This window comes from Sciurus carolinensis (genome assembly GCF_902686445.1).
Source record: "Sciurus carolinensis chromosome 14 unlocalized genomic scaffold, mSciCar1.2 scaffold_115_arrow_ctg1, whole genome shotgun sequence".
NCBI lineage: Eukaryota > Metazoa > Chordata > Mammalia > Rodentia > Sciuridae > Sciurus > Sciurus carolinensis.
In genome coordinates this window covers 2,888,751-2,911,572 of record NW_025920107.1, presented here as the reverse complement: position 1 = coordinate 2,911,572, position 22,822 = coordinate 2,888,751, and the positions used below count along the sequence as shown (strand labels likewise).

Genomic DNA, 22,822 nt, shown 5'->3' with positions numbered 1-22,822 from the left:
GGGCTTACATCAGCCTTTAGTCTACAAAGAATAGTTCTCAACACATTTAGTTCTAAGTACTGTAAGAACTCCAAGTGGCTGCATATACAGGGTTAGAGGTTCTCATTCCTACGGGTTTCTGTTTTCAAAATAGTTCACAAGCAGGACCCCACATGAGCAGGGATTTCTATAAAGAGTGGGCAGAGGGTTTGGGGATCAAGGTTTTCTACATTCTTTCCTTAAAGTTTGGTTCTACCCCCATCACAACTCAAGAGGATACTGCCCTTCAGGACACAGGCACCCAGCACCTCAGGCAGTGTCTGTCTCTGATCCCTACTGTGAGGTTCTGATCCCATGTTCAATACTTTCAGGGCCCACTCAGGCTTTGGCTTCAAATCTGGTCTCATTTTGGTGCCTCTGTTTTATTTCTCTCTTGCAAGCTCAACTGTGCTTTGGTGTTTGACATTGACCAGAGATCACTCACTATTAGCCTGTTTTGACTTGTGTATTTCAGAAGTCCAGGGCAGGATACTTCTTGTCCATGCCCTCCCCCACAGGATGAAGTCCCCATGACACCACCTACAGAAGATGGTCCGGGGCTCATGGGGAGGTGCCTCATGTTTTAGACAGCTTTTTCACTACTGTGACTAAAAGACTCGACAAGAACATAGAGGAGGAAAAGTTTATTTGAAACACAGTTTCAGAGGTCTCTGTCTATAGATGACTGATTTCATTCCTCTTGATCCAAGATGAGGCAGAATTTTATGTCAGAAGGGTGCAGAGCAGGAAAGTGGTTCAGGACAGAGCAACAGGAAGCAGAGAGAGAAACTCCCCTCACTATGACAAAATGCAATCTCCAAAGGCATGTCCCCAGGGACTCACCTGCTCCAACCACACCCTGTCTGCCACCCAGTTAACACCTGTCAGAAGATTAATGCACAGATTAAGTTAAGACTTTCATAACCCCATCATTTCACCTCTATGCCTTCTTACACTGCCTCACACATGAGTTTTGAAGGGAAAACTCACATCTAAATCATAATATTCCATGGTTACTGGAAGGGCCACTGATCAAGGAATTTGGATCTGTATGTTAACCCTCATGTGCATCAATTGGAAAGTGCCTTGTTTTCCTCAGTGTCCAAAATAAATGCTGTGTGTTTTCATAGTATAGGCTGTACGTGCTGTGTCAGAAAAAAAAAAAAATACACAGGATACTCAAAAGTTTCATGTCTGTTAATCATTACTTACCCAAAGATGCCCTCTTGAGGCTTCCCCCTGTTCCTCATTTTAATTATACAAATCAATAAACCAGTAGCAGACTAAACACAGAAAACAAAACACTTTCCTCAATGTAACCCCTCTGCCTTCCTTGCAGTTAGCAGAACCTTCGGTTTTTAAGAAATTTTAGGCATTTTTTTATAAACCATTCTTTGTAGTGAAATTTTGGGTATCACAATGTCTTCTGTAGTTTTGTTTTACTTTTAGCAATTCTGTGAGTATCTGTTCTGGGGGCCCCCGTCACAGCACTTCAGAAGTGAAAAAGAAATGTAGACACCTTGACACCTTCCCCATAAGAAATGGTTTCTGTTCTCAAACCAATCTCATCAAACAAGGGGGAAAATAACATAATTTAGCACTTAAATAATCTTATTCCAAAAGAGACAATACTTGCCAACCTTCATCCCAATGAAACCAATTGAGTTAGAGATATTAACTTGGCTTTCTACTTCAGACTGTCAAAATTTTTGAGATGACCATGTCCAGTTCTGGCAGGGAGAATACAGGATTGAACATGTCCTGTATGGATGTCCTCAATTCCTCCTCCACAGTTTCCAAGAATCTATTTTTTTTCTTTCCACTTGCAAAATCAGCTTGGGCACAGTGGACAAAGTCCTGTCTTCACCTGAGTTGAATAATACCTAACTTGGCTTCAGATGGCTATATTCTCACAAAGAATGACTTTTACAAGTTCTGAAAATTCTACACAGTCTGAAATAGCTCTCATCTTAATATTGTTATGCTGGTGAAAACTGCTTTCTGAAAATCTTCTAGAAAATAGCCTGATTAATGTGGAAGTTAACAGTGACAGTGATGATTTTTTAGATAGACAAGACAGCTGGCTCTTTCCTAAGCCCTGAGCAGTCACTTCTACATCCTCACCTCCCAGTTTAGTGGGCTGGATTCTGCTGACTGCCAATACCATAGGCCCAGACTGAACTCAAGTTACAGTCCCCTGACCAAGGGGCCTTCAACAGACCATCCTAATCTCCACACACCTACCCACCTCCCCTCTTTCTCTCTTACAAACCCTGTTCCTCAGCCATGCTGTAGTTTCCACCCAGGGCCATGAATGGACAACCCCTCCAGGAACATTTCCAGGTGCTGATTCCTCAAAGCTGCCCTTGATTAGACTGGGGCTGTCAGCCACTTCCAGGGCAACAGCTCAGGAACAGTGGGTCTCCCACACACTGCAGCCTCACTTAGTCCCATCTCTAGGTGCTTGGTGATACATTTTTTACTATAAAAATAAAGGGGTCCCACAACTTAACAAAAAGGACTTGAAGCCATTAGGGAGGAATGTTGTTTTTGTTTTGAGAAAGGCACCCAAACTTTCATGTTGTCCTGCTTTCCATGATTCACCAGCAAAGTGAAGCATCCCACACTTCCTTGAGTGCTCCCTGCTGATGAGGATGTCACTGTCCTAGTTGTGAGGAAAGTCTTCCTTCCTAAGAGCTGAACTCTCATATACACTGGAGGAGAACCCCACCATCATCTGAGGGCAGGAAGTGGCCTTGCTCAGCAGGTGATTGGTGTTCCACAGACCTAGTAATGGAGAAAAAAACTGCTTCTTCCCATTACACCTCCACAGTACATCTCTGTATGTCTTTATGATCTTGCTGACCACTTAAAGGCCCTCAAGAGTAGGTGCCAAAAATCAGACCCCTTTCTTTCTGGACATGTGTTTTAAAGTACCCTTATACTCTTCAAATTCTGAATGTTATGTACTTTTTAACTGTATAATAGCCCAACAATTACTTATTAAAATATTACTTACACCTAGCCTAATAATAGTGAGCTTACATTCCTACCTGTCCAGAAATCTTTCTAAGGAATATATACATATATATAATATTCAATGAATCATCAAACTGTCCCTGTAAGATAGGCATTACTACTGTCCCCATTTTACAGATGGAAAGCTGAGGCAGAGACATTAGTTAGTGTCCCCAGGCCACAGCAATGGCAGACGTGGAGCTAGAGCCAAGGCTCTCCCCTCCTGTTCACATCCACTAAATGATCTTCATTCCTATATTCTATTAATAGCTTCCTTCACTACTTACCAGATGATTCTGATTATTTTCAGAATTCAAATTCTTAAGGGGCAGTGGGGTGCACCTATAGTCCCAGTGGTTCAGGAAGCTGAGGCAGGAAGCTCTCAAGTTCAAAATCAGTCTCAGCAACTCAGTGTGGCATTAAGCTAACTAGGGAGACCGTTTTCTAAATAAAATATAAAAAAGGACTGGGGATATGGCTCAGTGGTTAAGATTCCCTTTTACCTCCCCCAAAAATAGGCAAGAATACCTTTTGAAAAATTTAAAAATCAATATGCAAATACCAAATCTTACTTTCATATTTATAGTCAGTGACTGTATTTTCACTTTTTCTTCTCTAATATTTATATGGTGAATGAGAGGTTAAATAATTTATAAAAGAAAAATCTGAATGTAACAATAGGGATGCTTTAGATAGCGTGGTCATAACCTTCTTAAATTATTAAAATGTGAACTATCCCAAATAACCAATTCATTTCAAAGCAAAATAGTGTAGAAAATGACTCTAGGCAGCTCCCAGCCAGGCCATGGCCCAGTGGTCAATTCCTAGGGCCTGTTTTCCTAATTATGGTGAGTTTGCTGAGGGCAGAGAGTGGGAATCCTTAGCTTTGCTTCTGTGTCAACCCAGCATCTCTGGCATTAGTAGGAGCTGGTGGACTGACCTCTCTGCTGTTGCTGGCTCATTCCAGCTGAGGGGAGAGCTTTCCAGCACTTGCACAGCAGTGGAGCTCCCCTTCAGATGAAACTTGGGGCATTTTCTCCATCTCTACTGCTCCAGGCACTTTGCTGCCATGAGCTAGGTTTCAAGTTTCTTCCAATTTACTCAGGGTGAAAAGGCCACTCAGAAGCAGTCCCACACATGGACTTCATGATCGATGGGTTTGGTCTTGCTACAAGCAATTGGCTTTCCTCCCTACATTGCTTTCTCCTTAATACCACCTCAGTTTCTCTTCCCATCTTCAACCCACACAAGTACATTTCCCAGGTGCTGCCATAACTGCCCCCTGTGAATTCAGAGTTTCTCAAGGGTGCCTGGACTGATAAAAGGCCCAGCCTAACCCCTGCTCACCTCATGAGTCCTCAAGTGTTCTGAGGCTCCCTCAGTCACTTTGCACATAGGCATGTTCCCTAGACTATACCTGGGTGTCAGGAACACTGCTGTTCTTCCCCTTTGTCCCCTCTGCCTTCAACATGGCTATGATCCCAGAAGGACTGACCACCCTAAAACATGTGTCCCCTCCCCATCTTTAGAGAACATACTGATCCTCCAGTCCTGGAACCCCAGCAGCCCTACTGACCTGCACCCTCTAGGAACTGGCCCTTGCATCAGATGCACCCCGACCCCAGATGTTTAGGTGACTGTTCTTGCACTGTGTGGACTGCATCTGGGCTCCTCCATGAGAGTGCTGAATCAAAGTCCAAGCCTAGGGCTGAGTGTTAGAGCACTGGCCTAGCACATGTGAGGTACTGGGTTCAATTCTCAGCACCACATATAAAATAAATAAATAAAATAAGGGTATTGTGTCCATCTACAACTAGAAGTAATTTTAAAAATAAAAAGTGTCCAGACCTAGAAGATGCTCATGTCTTCCCAAAAAGTTGTCCCCTGAGCTTCCTTTAGCTACTATGTCAACCTCATAAATAAAGTAATTACATAAAACCAGCATTTTTAAGATTTTTCATTTTTATTAATTTTTTTTTGCTAAAAATGTACTTAGTTATCCTTTTTCTTTTTTGTCTTCACCTCTCATCTCCTGATGTGAGAAGTCAACATTCACTGAGCCTACTGTCACCATGCTCATCACAGTCACCCCTTTGTGACTGTGCATTTCATTCTTTATTGAATTTACAGTTCTCATGTAAAATTAGTCCATGCCATCTTCCAATGTCCCATGTCAGGATCTGTAGAGCAATAAGCAGGATGTCCATGTAGGCCTTGAGGGTTAGATTACATAAAACAGAGCACCTGCCCTCCAGGTGAGCATCTGCTCACCTCCACACACAGACAGAACATGTCTCAGCCATGCTCTTTAGAGTCTGATCATCTGCAAGGAAGAGGACCAAATGAGGTGGAAGAAAAGAATCCCTCATCAGTTTCTTACCCAATGACATTGAATTTACATTTGACCAAGTCAAATTAAGTACTGGGAATACTAAATCAGAAAATGCCTATCAAGCAAAACTCAAAGTATCTTCTCTCTGGCCCACATATGTCCTCTGAAGAACTGTCTTAGGACTGTTTTGCTATCACAGCTGTTCTTTTAGGACTAGGCACACTTTCTAGACTGCTCTAGGCAGAGTGGATGTCCAACACTGAAGCTTCAGGAGAAGGAGGCATGAGTCTGTGTGCCATGATCTCAGGAGAAATGCTGCTAACACTGCCTGATTTGATGTCCCTTGGGCATGGGTCTCTCAGACCTGAATGGGACATGCATCTTTCCTGTACCCTTCTCATCCTCCTGGATCAGACTGCTGGACCTAGCCTAGTCATGAAGTGCATTGACATGTGAGGACCCTCGATGCTGCTCTCCTGGGGGTTGAACCAGAGAGCAGGCCAAGGAAAGAGAGTCTCCTGATCCCAAAGGCCTAGAGAAACTAACATCCCATCCCAGACCTGATGACCTTGAGAGAGCTCTCAGACTGAATTGACTTACTGCCAGTCCACTTGTTCATTTCAACACCCTCAACACAAAGGTGAGGAAACAGGACTGAGAAAGAAGGAGGCAGAGTGGGAGAATAGGTGTGGGGCAAGAGTGAGACTGCACAGGACAGAGAGGTTTAGAAGAGATGATCACTGATGGTCATCACTTATGTGATGCTGTGGAGGAACAGGCTACATCATGTCCAGGGACTCATGGGATGTCTGCTTCAGCTCCACTTGTGACCAGCTCCTTCCCCAGAGCTCACAATCCAACCCATCTCTCTACCACCTACCAGGACCACCTGGTCAAAACCTCAGATGGGACTGTATGGGCATCAAGCAGTAAAACTCTGTGAAATTTCACCTGTAATCAGAGAGAGAGAGAGAGAGAAGAAGAAGAAGAAGAAGAAGAAGAAGAAGAAGAAGAAGAAGAAGAAGGAGGAGGAGGAGGAGGAGGAGGAGAAAAGAGAAGAGAAAGAGGGAGGGAGGGAGGAAGGATGAAGGAAGGGGGAAAAGGGAGGGAAGGAGGGAGGACAGGAAGCCAAGAAGGGTGGCTATGAATACTTTAAAATTACTCTTTATATAAAACAAAATTGACAAAGACTGCTTGGATATATTCATAGCATGGGCAGACTAATTTTTTTTTTTTTTAGTTTATGATTCAATGTGCACAAATGGGGTACAACTTTCATTTCTCTTGTTGTACAGGTGTGGAGTCACACTGTTTGTGGTGCAGCCACTCTGGAAAGTGGTGTGGAGATTCCTTAGAAAACTTGGAATGGAACCCTCCATTGACCCAGCTATCCCACTCCTTGTCCTACACCCAAATGACTTAAAATCAGCTTACTACAGTGATGCAGTCAAATCAATGTCTATAGCAGCTCAGTTCAAAATGATGAGAGTGTGGAACCAATACAGACTAATTTTTTTTTATCAGTCAATATTTGAAATGCTAAGTGAAGACATTGAAGCTGTTTCCATCACCTGATTCATTTACCAAAGTGGGAAAAGGCGAGATGTTTAAATTTTGATGTAGAAACTTGGTTATTTTTACTTATTTAATCAAGTTTTAAAAGTGCCTAATATCTTATAATTAATGAATTGAGGGTTTTTTTGTGTGTGTGGTGCTGAGGATTGAACCCAGGGCCTTGAACTTATAAGGAAAACACTCTACCAACTGAATGAAATCCCCAGCCAATGAATTGAGTTTTTAATCAGAAAATAGCAGGTTTTATTGCCTCTTTTATGATTTAAAAAAATTATGATCAAGTCTTCAAACAGAAGCACTTCATTTAAATACAAAGTGAGAGGCAGTGTGGCTCTGCTGAGGTCACAATGTTGCTAGAACTCCTCACTGGGTCTTTGTGCCTCCTCAGCCTGGGCGCCTGCACTGCCAGTGCTCACCGACTCCCACAGCCCACTCTGCCTCTGAGGGTGCCTCTCTGGGACTGGCAGAGGCTGGAGCCAGCTTGCTTTCCTTGGAAAGAAGTGTGCAGAGGCCTGACCCCTGCACCTAGGTTGGTGCCATCACTGGTTCATCGCAGTCGTGGAGTGAGTTGGTGGGTGAGTCAGGTTGCTTGCATTGCAGAGGTAGCAGGCACCCAACTCACCTGTCTTGTGGAGCTGGGCAGTGGGTAGCCAACCTGCCCAACCTCTAGGCCAAAGACAGATGCCATCACTGAACAACCCTGCCCGCCAGCACTCTGAGGTTTGTCGCCAACATGGAATTAGACAGAGGCTTCTTTTTAAGCTGGTACAGGCATTTTGAATTACCCCTGAGGACTTGGCCATCATCATTGGAAGGGCAACTCCCTTCCTCAAACACCTACAGGAGGCTAGAGGACCTTTGACAAGACCCAGGAGCCAAGAAGAGGAGTTATTGAGAGACTGGGGACCAACTCAGAGCCACTGGGGAATATACCTACCTCGAGGCCACCACCCCTAGAAGGCCAGCTTCCTAGGAGAGCACCACATTATCAAGTTCCTCCAAGACTTCAAGCTACTGAAGGCAAAGAGGTGAGATATTGGAAATCTACAGAGACAATATTAGTCAATAGAGGAAATCTGCAATATCTCAGAGTTTCACTACTACAGGGGTGGGTACCTGAACAATATGAGAAAACAAAGGAAGAAAATGTCCCAAACAAACCTAGATGGTATAGCAATAAAATCCAATGACAACATGGCAGAAGAAATGTCAGAAAGGGAGTTCAGAATGTACATAATTAAAACAATCAGGGAAGCAAAGAAGGAGATGAAAGAGCAAATGCAGGCATTGAAGGATGAGATGAAAGGGCAAATGCAGACATTGAATGACCACACCAATTGACAGTTAAAGAGCAAATACAGGAAGTAAAAGATCATTTCAATAAAGAGTTAGAGATATTGGATAAAAAGCAAACAGAAATCCTTGAAATGAAGGAAACAATAAACCAAATTAAAAACTCCATGGAAAGCATAACCAATAGGTTAGAACTCCTGGAAGACAGAACCTCAGATATCAAAGACAAAATATTTAATCTTGAAAACAAATTTGACCAAACAGAGAAGATGGTAAGAAATCATGAGCAGAATCGACAAGAAATATGGAATATCATGAAAAGTCCAAATTTAAGAAATATCAGGGTTGAGGAAGGCTTAGAGAAACAAACCAAAGGAATGAAAAACCTATTCAATGAAATAATATCAGAAAATTTCCCAAATCTGAAGGATGAAATGGAAAATCAAGTACTAGAGGCTCATACACTCCAAATACACAAAATTACAACAGATCAACAACGTGGCTCATTATAATGAAAACACCTAACATACAAAATAAAGACAATTTTAAAGACTGCGAGAGAAAAGAACCAAATTACATTCAGTGGAAACCAATACGGATATCAGCAGATTTTGCAATCCAGACTCTAAAAGCTAGAAGGGCCTGGAAAAATATTTTTCAAGCTCTGAAAGAAAATGGATGCCAACCAAGAATCTTATACCCAGCAACACAAAACTGACTTTCAGATTTGATGATGAAATAAAATCCTTCCATGATAAACCAAAGCTAAAAGAATTTACAAAAAGAGAGCTGGCATTACAGAACATTATCAGCAAAATATTCCATGAGGAAGAAATGAAAAAATAAACGATGTAAATCATCAAAGGGAGGAACTACCCTAAAGGATCAACCAAATAAAAGAGAAATCAAGTCATGCCCAAAAAAAAATCAAATCAGCCAAATGACCAGGAATACAAGTCATATCTCAATAATAACCCTGAATGTTAATGGCCTGAACTCATCAATCAAAAGACATAGACTGGCAGATTGGATTAAAAAGAAAGATCCAACAGTTTGCTGCCTGCAAGAGACTCATCTCATAGAAAGACATACCACAGACTAAATGCAAAAGGATGGGGAAAAATATACCACATGCATGGACATAGCAAAAAAGCTGGAGTATCCATCCTCATATCAGATAATGTGGACTTCAAGCCAAAGTTAGTCAGAAGGGATAAAGAAGGACATTTCATATTGCTTAAGGGAAGCATAAATCAGCAAGACATAACAATCATAAATATTGATCTCCCAAGCAGTGGCTCATCCATATACATCAAACAAATCCTTCTCAATGCCAGAAATTAAATAGACCACAACACAATAATACTAGGTGATTTTAACACACCTCTCTCACCACTGGAAAGATCCTCCAAACAAAAAAATTGAAAAAACAAACCATAGATCTCAATAACACAATCAATAATTTAGACTTAATTGATATTTATAGAATATACCATCCAACAAAGAGCAAATACACTTTCTTCTTAGCAGCACAGGACCCTTCTCTAAAATAGACCATTTATTATGCCACAAAGCTATTGTTAGCAATTACAAGAAGATAGAGAAAATACCTTGTATTCTATCAGATCATAATGGATTGAAATTAGAAATAAATGACAGAATAAAAAACAGAAACTACTCCAAAATCTGGAGATTAAATAAGATACTATTGCATAATGAATGGATAAGAGAAGATATCAGGAAGAAAATTAAAAAACTCTTAGAGGTAAATGAGAACAAAGAAACAACATATCAAAATCTCTGGGACACTATGAAAGCAATTCTTACAGGAAAATTTACTTCATGGAGTGCATTCAATAAAAGAAGAAAAAAATAAAGACCTAACACTACGGCTCAAAGCCCTAGAAAAAGAATAGAACAACACCAAAATTAGTAAAAGACAGGAAATAGTTAAAATCAGAGCTGAAATCAACAAAATTGAAACAAAAGAAACAATAGAAAAAATTGACAAAATAAATAGTTGGTTCTTTGAAAAAATAAACAAAATTGATAAACCCTTAGTCACACTAACAAAGAGAAGAAGAGAGAAAACCCAAATTACTAAAATTCAGAATGAACAAGGAAATATCAGAAGGACACAATTGAAAAACAAAACATAATTAGAAGCTATTTTGAAAATCTATACTCCAACAAAATAGAAAATCTTGAAGACATCATCAGGTTTCTAGAGACATATGAATTACCTAAACTGAATGAGGAGGACATACACAATTTAAATAGATCAATTTCAGGTAATGAAATAGAAGAAGTCATCAAAAGTCTACCAACAAAGAAAAGTCCAGGACCAGATGGGTTCCCAGCTGAGTTCCACAAAACCTTTAAAGAAGAGCTCATTCCAATACTTTTCAAAGTATTTCATGAAATAGAAGAGGGGAGAACCCTCCCAAACTGATTCAAAGAAGTCAATATCACCCTGATACCTAAACCAGAGACACATCAAGGAAAGAAAATTTCAGACCAATATCCTTAATGAACATTGATGTAAAAATTCTCAAAAAAATTTTAGCAAATTGCATATAAAAATATGTGAAAAAGATAGTGCACCAAGATCAAGTGGGTTTTATCCCAGGGATGCAAGGTTTGTTCAACATCTGGAAATCAATAAATGTAATTTGCTATATCAACAGATTTAAAGTCAAGAATCACATGATTATTTCGATAGATGCAGAAAAAGCTTTTGATAAAATACAGCATTCATTCATGATCAAAACATTTGAAAAAATACGGAGAGTAGGAACATTCCTTAACATTTTAAAAGCCATCTATGCTAAGCCCATGGCCAATATCCTTCCAAATGGTGAAAAACTGAAAGCATTCACCCTAAAAACTGGAACAAGGCAGGGATGCCCTCTTTCACCACTTCTATTCAACATTGTCCTTGAAACTCTAGCCCAGAGTGATTAGACAGACCAAGAAATTAAAGGGATACAAATAGGAATAGAAGAACTCAAATTATCCCTATTTGCTGATGACATGATTATATATTTAGAGGATACAGAAAATTCCACCAGAAAATGTTTAGAACTCATAAGGGATTCAGTAAAGTAACAGGATACAAGATTAATGCTCATAAATCCAATGCATTCTTATACATAATTGATGAGTCTTCAGGAACAGAAGTTAGGAAAACTACCCATTCATATTAGCTTCGAAAAAAATAAAATACTTGGGAATCAACCTAAAAGAAGAAATGAAAGACCTCTACAATGATAAGTACAGAACAACAAAGAAAGAAATTAAAGAAAACCTTAGAAGATGGAAAGATCTCCCATGTTCTTGGATAGGCAGAACTAATATTGTCAAAATGGCCATACTACCAAAAGTTCTATACAGATTTAATGCAATTCCAAAAAAAAATCCCAAATGATGTACCTTACAGAAATAGAACAAGCAATCCTGAAATCCATCTCGAAGAATAAGAAACCCAGAATAGCTAAAGCAATCCTTAGCAGGAAGAGTGAAGCAGGGTGTACTGCAATACCAGAACTTCAACAATACTACAAAGCAATAATAACAAAAATGGCATGGTATTGTCACCAAAGTAGACAGATAGATCAATGGTACAGAATAGAGGACACAGACACAAACACAAATAAATATAATTTTCTCATACTAGACAAAGGTGCCAAAAATATGCAATGGAGAAAACATAGCCTGTTCAACAAGTGGTGCTGGGAAAACTGGAAATCCATATGCAGCAGAACAAAATTAAACCCCTATCTCTCACCCTGCACAAAAATCAACCCACACTGGATCAAGGACCTTGAAATCAGACCAGAGACCCTGCATCTTATAGAAGAAAAAGTAGGTCCAAATTTTCAACTTGGTGTCTTATGATCAGACTTCCTTAACAGGACTCCCATAGCACAAGAAATAAAAGCAAGAATCAATAACTGGGACAGATTCAAACTAAATAGCATCAGAAATGTGAAGAGAGAGCCTACAGACTGGGTGCAAATTTTTGACACTCATACTTCAGATAGAGCACTCATTTTCAGAATATATAAAGAACTCAAAAACTACACCAAGAATACAAATAACCCAATCAACAAATGGGCTAAAGATATGAATAGACACTTCACAGAAGAAGATCTACAAGCAATCAACAAACATATGAAAAAGTGTTCAACATCTTTAGTAATAGAGAAATGCAAATCAAAACTACACTAAGATTCCATTTCACCCCAATTAGAATGGTGATTATCAAGAATATAAGCAATAATAGGTGTTGGAGATGATGTGGGGAAAATGGTACACTCATACATTCCTGGTGGGGCTTCAAATTAGTGCAGCCACTCTGGGAAGCAGTGTTGAGATTCCTTAGAAAACTTGGAATGAAACCACCATTTAATCCAGCTATCCCACTCCTCAGCCTACACATGAAGGACTTAAAATCAGCTTAATACAGAGATACAGCCACATCAATGTTCATAGCTGCTCAATTCTCAATAACCAGAATGTGGAACCAACCTAGATGCCCCTCAATTGATGAATGGATAAAGAAACTGTGTCACATATATATATATATATACACACACAATGGAATATTACTCAGCCATAAAGAATAATGAAATTATGGCATTTGCAGGCAAATGGATGCAGTTGGAGAATATCATGCTAAGTGAGATAAGCCAATCTCAAAAAAAAAAAAGGATGAATGATCTCACTGATAAGCGGATGATGACACATATAGGGGGTGGGAAGGGGGCACAAATGGAGGAAGGAGGGACTCTATAGAGGGATAAGAGGGGTGGGAGGGTTAGGGGGAATAAAAATATTAGAAAGAATCAAAAACTATTACCCTATGTAAATGTATGATTACACAAGTGGTAATCCTCTACTTCATGTACAGAGAAACAAGATGTATCCCATTTGTTTACAATAAAAATGATTTAAAAAAAAGAAGTGTACAGAGAGTGCAGGTGGGAGCTGGGGCTGCACACAGAGTGGCATTCTCTGGGGCCAGCATGGAATCCAGGTTAGCGCAGGTGTGGTGAGCAGTGAAGTTGATGGGTGCCTGCAGGGCTTGATTGGAGGCTGAATCAAGTGTGTGAACCACACTTCTATCTTCATGCAATCCTTGGCCATGATATCAGATGCACTTTTATTGAAGTATTTTGAGGATGAATGTTTTCAAGTAATTTTGAAATTTGTAAGCACTACATACGTGGGATGCATCCTGCTTTCAATTTGGCATTTACCTCTGTGACTTGGATTTATCACAGGAGTATTTGCCTTAAATGTCTGTGTTAACTAGAAATCAAGTAAAGACATGAGGAGACAGGTTTACTGCAAGGTGGTTCGGGCCACTTCACTGATGTGGGTCCTTGTGAATGTCTTCTTTCTCCTGTACTTCAGTGAATGTAACAAGTGTGATGACAAGAAGGAGAGGTCCCTGTTGCCTGCACTGAGGGCTGTTATTTCAAGAAACCAGAAAGGCCCAGGAGAAATGGGAAAGGCTGTGCTGATTCCTAAGGATGACCAAGAGAAAATGAAAGAGTTGTTCAAAATCAATCAGTTTAACCTTATGGTCTGTGATTTGGTTGCCCTTAATAGAAGGCTGCCAGATGTAAGATGGAAGGATGCAAGACAAAAGTCTACCCTGAAGAACTTCGAGACACAAGGTAGTCATTGTGCTTCATCATGAAGCTAGGAGCACTTCCCTTAGAACTGTTTTGTGTTGTAAATCACTCCCCACACTACCTACTCTCTGAGGTAATCTTGGTAGATTATGCCAGTAAGAGTGATTGTCTCAAGTTCTCATTAGAAAATTACATGAAAAATTTAGAAGTAACAGTAAAAATTATCAGGATGGAAGAGTACTCTGGGTTAATATGCTCATTTTCGAGGAGTAGCTGCTTCAAATGGGCAGGTCATAACTTTTCTGGATGCACACTGTGAATGTGCTTTAGGGTGGCTGGAGCCCTTGCTGGCAAGAATAAAGGAAGACAGGAAAATCATATGCCACGTTATTGGTGTGATAAGCAATGATGCCTTTGAACACATGGCTAAGTCAGATATGACTTACAGGGGTTTTAACTGGAAGCTAAATTTCTGCTGTTATCTTGTTCCCCAAAGAGAAATGGATAGGAAGAAAGGAGACAGAACATTACCTGTCAAGACCCCTACTATTACTGGTGACCTATTTTCTGTTGCTAGAAACTCTTTGAACATGTAGGAATTTATGATTCAGAAATGGATATCTGGGATGGAGAGAATCTTGAAATGTCTTTTTGGCTTTGGTAATGTAGAGGTTCTACATAAAAAAAATGGATGGAATTAGAGAATATCATGCTAAGTGAAATAAGCCCATTGCAAAAACCCAAAGGCCAAATGTTTTCCCAGATAAGTGGATTTTGATACATAGTAGGGGTTGGGGGTGGGGGTTAAGAGAAGGATGGATGAACTTTGGATTTTATAGAGTGAAATGAGATGGGGGAGGTAGTAAGGGTATGAAAAATAATGGAATGAGACAGATATCATTACCCTATGTACATGTATGATTACATGAATGGTGTGAATCTACATCATGTACAACCATAGAAATAAAATGATATGCCCCATTTGTGTGCAAATAAAAAATAAAAAAAGAACTTCATTGCTATGCCATCATATCTAACATTTTCATCACCAGGGAAATGAACTCAATATACATTCATTAAACTTTTATTTTAATTGAATTGCTAGATATCAGTCACTTCAAGTTAAGACCCAAGGAATCGAGTCGTAAGTAGGGAAGCTTTACATGCGCTTCATCTTAGAACACCTTATATTCAAAATATATAAGCAGTAGACAAAAAAGAAGAAAAATCAGTCAGTGAGATTCTTACTAATAAGTTTCTGTATTTGACATTATTTTATGTGCCCATAAATTTGCTTCACACTAGTGTTTTATCCATAATAAATGTATTAAGCAGCTCAAAATAATTGGGTGCTGGGAGTGGGGCAGAGGATGGAAGGCATGTCTTCTGGACCAGATGATTCCATTCTTTTGACCCTCATCTTTACTATAAAAGCTCTTATATAAAGTGTTAATCATTTTGACTACATGCAACTGACCCCTCTACCTACACTTTTATAATGAAGAGACAGACATTTTCTGAAGGTTAGTAAAAGCTTAAATGGTTTTCATCAATAACATTCTTTCTACTATTGACTTTGTATTGGTTCAATTCTAGAGAAGAAATCTACAAACTGGAGCATTTCAGATTTACTCCTACAAACATAGACATCCACGCTTGGAGGTCTTTGGGAATCCCTGAATTTTCTAAAATTGTAAGCAAAATTTGAATGTCAGGACATTTCTTATGAGGATAGACTCTGTAGTTGACATCAAATTTAGAAAGGTGGATCTGACTCCCCAGAGGCAGTGAATTACTACCTTAAATTGATCATGGCCTCTCAGATCAGTTGAGACCTGACAACAACCCCATTTCGCGTTTCTTACTCTTCTTTCCCTTCATTTTTTTCTTGTCCTTACTAAAATGCCCCTGTACAACATTGTTCCTTAAAATTTAGAAGCTTAAACTTTTAAAGATTCTTTTTTTTTTTTTGGTGGGGGTGCTTTGTAATTATAATAGTGAGGCTCACTATGTGATATTTGTATATGAACATAACATGATTAGATCAATCTCATTCCCCCATGTGTTTCCTTTCCCACTCTACCCTCCTGAACCACTTTGTTCCACTCTACTGATCTCCCTTCTACTATTGTTATCATTATTATTTTAATTAGTACATCATATTTGCATATATAAGCCAGATTCGCTGTGGTATAGTCAGAATGGACATAGCATAGTTTGATAGACTTCATTTCTCAGCACTTCCTCATTTTTTCTCTACCCCCTTGATCTTCATTTACTCTATTAGTCTCCCTTCTATTTTCATGACATCTTCTTTTTTATATACCTTTTTATTTTCTCCATCTTTTTTTCTTTAGCTTCCACTTAGAAGACATTTGTTGCTTGAGTCTTGCTTATTTCACTTAGCAGGATGTTCTCCAGGTCCATCCATTTACCAGCAAATGACATAATTTCATTCTTCTTTACACCTGAGTGAAACCCAACTCTCTTTATATACCACATTTTCTTTATGCATTCGTCTATTGACAGGCAGCTTGGTTGATTCTGTAACTTGGCTGTTAATTGCACTACTATGAACATCGATATACATGTATCACCATAGTTTGCTGATTTTAGTTCTCTAGGTTACTATTGAACAGTGGGATAGGTAGGTTATATGGAGGTTCCTAGTCATTTGAAGAATTTTTATACAGCTTTACAGTGTGGTCATACTAATTTGCAGTCCCACCAATGATGTATAATTTTGCATTTTCTCCAAGTCCTTGCCAGCAATGACTGAGATTTTTGTTCTTTATGATTGCTATTCTAATTGAAGTGAGATAAAATTTCAGTGTAGCTGATATGCATTTCCCTTATCACTAAGGATGTTTAAATTTTGTCATATATTTGTTGACTCTTTGCATTTCTTCTTTTGAGAAATGTCTGTTTGGATTATTTGACTATTTATTGATTGGGATATTAGGAGGTATTTTTTGTTTTTTTCCTAAGATTTTTGGTTCTTTATATAATTTGGATATTAATGCCCTTTCAGAAGAGTAATTGAAAAATATTCTTTTATTTATCTCCCACTTTTTGATTTGTTAATCAAATGACATATGTCAGCTAGTAAATGGTTAATGATAAAATTTTTAAAAATATAGTTACTTCATGTAAACTGAATTTGAAATATTTCAGTAGCACTTTAAATGATTGAAAGCTTATTATTGTCCCAGTGAAAATTCAAGAAAATGTAAACCTGCAAGAATTTCATGCTAGGGAAGAATTTTCAGACTATTCATATGATTTGGATCTATAATATTATAGTGCCTAACAAATAAAAAAAAAGCATGTTTTATAAAATATTATAAAACATTCCATACCATAAGGAAATGAAATAACTCAATTTTTCTTTCAAAAATATTTACCTATGGCATAGAAAATGAAAACCATGATTGAATTTACAAAGCATTCCTTATTTCAAAAAACCCTCTTCCATGTTCTTTCTCATCTGAGTTAATGCAACTCCAACCTTCTAGATGCTCAGGTGAGAAATATAAGATCACCTTTGGCTTCTCTCTTTCTCATTTTTCTATTATCAAATTTATTTGATGCTACCTTTGAAATACAACCAGAAACCGATGTTTCCCACCATGTTCACTGTGGGTCACTGATTCCAAACTTTTTATTTGCAACATGCTTATAATTTGGTTTCCAACTTTTGCGACTCCTAGCCTCAGTCTTTTCTCAATGGAACAGACATAGTGATTTTCTTAAATATCCATGATTGTGTCATTTCCCTGCATCCAGTCTTCGGATGATTTTTCATTTCTCCTCAGAGGATTTCAAGGTACTCATGACAACAGCCCTCTTCACAGACCCTTGCATCCTTCCTCACATGTGAACACACCCTCCCTCTCTCACACCCACATCTGAATGTTTCTCATCTCTTACACCTCACTTTTAGCTTCCTCTAACTGGTTACCAAGAAAGTTCCTACATTAGTGTATAGTTCCCTCTGGGGGACAGAGCTCTTACTCACTTCAGATCTCTGTTCAAATATGACCTCATCAGTAAGGCACACCATGGTCCTGCTGCCCACCCTATCCCTGTACCTCTGACAAGTTATTTAGTTCCGCTCTTCTGTCTGCCCTTCCACCTTTCCCAGTCCTCACTCCCATCATACACCCTAGTGTATGTTTTTGCTTGTCTTTTTATTTTTGTTTTTGCTTGTTTGTTTTTGGTTGTGCTTGGGGATAGAGCCCAGGGCCTCACCAATGTTGGATAAGTACTATTACTAAGCTACACCCCCAGCCCAGTAAGTTCATTTTAAAGGTAGTGTATTTGTCAGTTTTTTTCACTGGGTATCCTGGTTGTCTGGGATAGTTCTTAGCACATACTAGGCACTCTTTAAATATTTCTTGGACTAATGAACTGAAAAGTGGCTAAGTGCTACTGTGTAAATTTTTATGTTAAATTTTAAGGTGCAGTAACATATTTATACAAGATTTGCGTAACTTCATCTTTAAAAGATAATATTTTTCCTAATATCCTGCATATTAAAATATGGACTACATGTTGGTCTCTGTAATACAATATCCTGCCTCATATAAAAAAATATGACATTTTATATAAATACTGTGATATTAAATAAATTACTTCATTAAGCTAAAAATAATTTTAACATTGATTTGCTGGATGTGTTCAACAAACCCCTGAAGGTCTTAAGATTTTCAATTTTAGAGGGGGATATTACACTTTCTCAAAATTTTTATGTGTTTTCATAGTCTAATAATAGTTGTTACTAAATTTATTTTGTAAGTGCAAGTCCATGAAGAAAAACAATTACAGAAAACTTAAAAACTTTAGAAATTATCTGTCCTTAGATTCTGTGTTTCTGGACAATAAGACTGAGACCCAAATAAGTAATAGTTTGCCTTGGGATCCTATGGCTACAAGCAATGATGCCAGGACTCCTCATTGTCAATATATAACTTCAAACTCTTGCTCTAAAATATTATAAAAAGGACATAACAGTGAGAAAAATCTTTATTAAAATTTTTGTTATTAAAACATTGATTATTTAGAGTTATTTAAATTCTTACAATCTTTCATACTTACATAAAATCAGTTCTATAAAATAATAGCACAGGCAATAAGACCTAAAGCAAAAAAAAATTAATAAAAGAAAGAAAAAAAGAAAGAAAGAAAGAAAGGAAGAAAGAAAGAAAGGAAAATAAATTTCCTAAAAACAGCATGATTACAGAACAATAGGACATTTTAGAATCATTGAGTAAACTGGGTTTCAGGGAAATAAAGCTAAGTCTCTTAAAGTAGCAAATTATGGAACAGTCTCTTCCATTTTCTTCATAAGTATATTCAAGTTAAATGTAAAGATAACCTGCAGTTTTCAGAGAATTAGACCATCTATTATCATGAACATTGGTTAGTTCTATGTTACTAAATTTCAAAGATTGCAGGGTAATCAGATTTTTCCAGGAAGGGGAAGGTCCAAGTCTCAGGTCAGCATCCTTGGGGCAGAAGAGTCTTCTGGGTGTGGGTGCTGGGGAGTGAGGCACCCTCCCTCTGTCCAACTGAGTTAGTCCAGAGGTCACAACAGCAAGAGTGGCCACCAGAAGACACCAGGGCCAAGGCTCAAGGTAGGTGTGGGGACACACAATGTCCAGTGGTGGAACAAGTCTTCTGGAGAGTTAGTGAGCTTCTCTTCTTGAAAAGAGCTCGATGACACCCTGGCAGATCTTTTGGGCTGTTCAAGCTTCAGAGAAAGAGGAAGAGTGACAAAGCCTTAGGACTGCAGGCCATTCCAAGTCCAGCCCAGTGCTCAGTACCTGGGAGACCCTGGCAGTTCTCTAGACTCCCCGGGCCTCAGTTTCCTCATTGCAAAATGGGAACCATGATAATGACCTTGAAAGTGTTCATTCCCCATGAGACAAGGCAGAGTCAGCACTCGATCCAGGTCCCAGGATTGCTCCCAGCGAACATTGTCTGTAGAGAGGGCGCCTGTCCTTGCTCACAGCATCAGAGGTCCCCTCACCACCTGCTGCTCTTGCCAGCACTGAGCCCAAGTCTGGCCTTAGGGATGTGGAAAGCCCCACCCAGGGGAAGGTCAACCAGGGATGGTGGGTGGTGTGCGGGACCCTCAGGACAGATTCTGATGGCTGCAAGAGCTGGTGTGAATACCTGACCAAGTCAAGCTGTCCATATTCAGCCTTCCATCATGCAAGGCCACTGCCCTATGTCACTCACCCACTGTGAACTTGAGGGAGTCCTCTCTCTCCCCTGTGCCTCAGTTTCCCCATGTGACTCCTCATAGGGACACACACAACATAGCTTCTAATTTACATGATGCATGTTCAAAATGCCATACACTCAGTGTGACTCCAGGACCAGTCACTGATGACTGCTGTCATTAGTCCCCTCTGGCTGCCCCCCACTCTGTGGAGTTGTCCCCAACTGCCACCAGGGTCCCTGTCTCCTCCACCCAACAGCAGCTGGAAGTTGTGCCAATAAGTAGCTCCTTAACTAAACAAATGAACGAGGCAGGTCTCTGCCCATGTGAAGCTCAGGAGAGAACACTTAGACACTCCATATTCAAGCTGGATATCATTTAAATCACCAGGATGCCACCTGCCTGTGTCCCCTCAGGACCATGTTTTCAGAGCTCAGAGTTTAGTTGCAAACACCACATCTTCACCCAAGGCTGGTGGAAATCAAACTCCTGCCCGCCTGCTCATTTGCAGCTCATCACCCCTGCCTGGCACATGCCAGGGGATGGAGCACTTCAGGGACAGGATCAGATCCCCTGGCAGTGGGTCAGGGAAGGACCATCGGTCACCTGCCTGCCTCCTTTTCTGCCCTCCACTGGGCCTTTCTCCTGCCTCAGCCAGGATGACCCTGCACTACAAATCAGGGATGTCCTCCAGGCCACTTGTGACTCCCAGATTCCTGCTCATGCAGGTTAAAAGTTGAACTCCTTGATGGGTTCACAAAGCCCTGGAGGACCTGAACCCACACTCTTTCCATCCTCCTCTCCCATCATTTTCTTCCACTTTGCTGACCATGTCCCAGCCACACCAGCCTCATTGCTGTATCTCCAATTAGTGCCTCCTGCCCCAGGACCTTAGCACAAACTGCTGGCTCTTCCTGGCTTGCTCATACCCCAGTCTTCACATGGTAAGTTCCACTACCTCCTTCAAGTATCTGCTGTAAGAGGTCTTATTTAAAAGATTTCCCTTGTCTTGCACTGTCTGCTCTTGCTTTACTTTTCTTCACTAAATTTCTTACTGTGAATAGCAGTCTTTGCAGCCACTGGCATATGAGTTTCTCTGATAGTCCCCCACCCCACAGTGCTGATGGGCACTGCAGGAGGGCAAAGGCTTTGGAGAAAAAAAGAGTGAACTAAACACAGGGTCTTGCCTTGTGCCTCCATCATAAGCATTCAGTGCCTGCCTTGTTATTCTTGGGTCCCACTCTTGGACCTCCTTTCTCATTTAGAACCTCTAAGTTCTGTCTCCTATTCTGCAGAGACTAAGAGAGGAGCAGGTAGTTTTGGACCCCTTGATGGAAGAAGAAACTGAGACTCAGGGATGTGACATGACTTCCTAGATCACACAGCACCCCTTAACTCTCTGCCAGAATTGTGCCATCTGCCCCCCACCACAGGGCCTCTGCCAGGCTGTTCCCCTACCTGGGACCCCTTTACACCACCCTATGAACTCTTGGCCATAGTTGGATCTTGAATGCTCCCTAAGACCCGTGTGTCGAAGACTTGGTCTCTAGGCTGTAAGGAGGTGAGGCCTCATGGAAGGAAGTTAAGTCATTGGGAGTGTGCCCTTGAAGGAGAGAGTGGTAGTCTCCCCAAACCACCTCCTGCTTCCTGACTTTGCTCCAGTGTGCTTTCCCCACCATGTAGGACTGTCTCACCACAGTCCCAAAGCAACAGAGCCAACTAATCATGGACAGCAACCTCTGAAACTGTGAGCCAAAACAAAACTTTCCTCTCCTTAAGTGGATTATGTCAGGTGTTTTGTCACAGTAATAGAAAGCTGAGTACCACACTGATCTTTCAGACTTCTTTTCAACATAACCTGCCTGCAGGAGTCTAGGGCACATTTGCTTTTTGGAAATTCTCAGCACTCCTGTTCCTCTTGAACCTGTCCATCAGAATTTATGATGTAAAATGGGTGGATTAAAGGGCCTCTGTGGGATGCAAATATAAGCCACCCTAGGGAGGCAGGTGCTTCCCAGGTAAGATTGGGGAAAAAAGAACACCAATGCAGGTGTATTGATGAGCAGGGGATCAGTCCTGTAGGGGTTCTTTGTAGGTTGTGAATGGTGCTCTGAGGGGCAGGAAGCTAGGACATTTCTCCACAATCTCACAAGCCATTGGTTACAATTTATTCCGGGGCATGAACTTCCTGGCACTTCCAGTCTACCTGTCTGGTCATTGGAAAGCCTGCAGCCCATAGAAACAGGTGTCGGAGGTAGGATGCCATTGACACATTTGAGAAGTGCCCTCTGAATGGTCCAGAGTGGGATGAGAGATGTGTGTGGTGACCAAACTTCTCCTGCAGCTTCTTGCTGTAGCTGCAACTGGTATCTTTACAAACTGTCAATCCACAACACTTCACTTACTAGCCCTGAGCCTTGAGTGTACGAGAAGCCCAAGACCTGTGTTTTGCCCTCTGGATCAGAAACCATAGTTATGGAGTCCAGACTGAAACACCGGGATGGCCCACGTGAGGCAGGAACACTTCACAGATGAGATGCAGAATCACAGAGAGGTGAAGTGATTTATCTATGGTCACACAGCTAGTAATGTACTACATGATAGTGCTGAGATATGAACCCAGGGCCTGCACCCTAAGCTCCTTCTTCTGCAAATCCCTGGTCCTTGCATCACTAGTCATAGCTTGTCACATGACAATTACCCTTCCTTTATGTGAGG

General features: G+C 40.3%; 1 pseudogene; it reads left to right on the top strand.

The window, feature by feature from the left end:
- The first annotated feature begins 13,568 nt into the window (after positions 1 to 13,568).
- LOC124973283 (polypeptide N-acetylgalactosaminyltransferase 13-like) lies at positions 13,569 to 14,560 on the top strand (annotated as a pseudogene).
- The last annotated feature ends 8,262 nt before the right edge of the window (positions 14,561 to 22,822 follow it).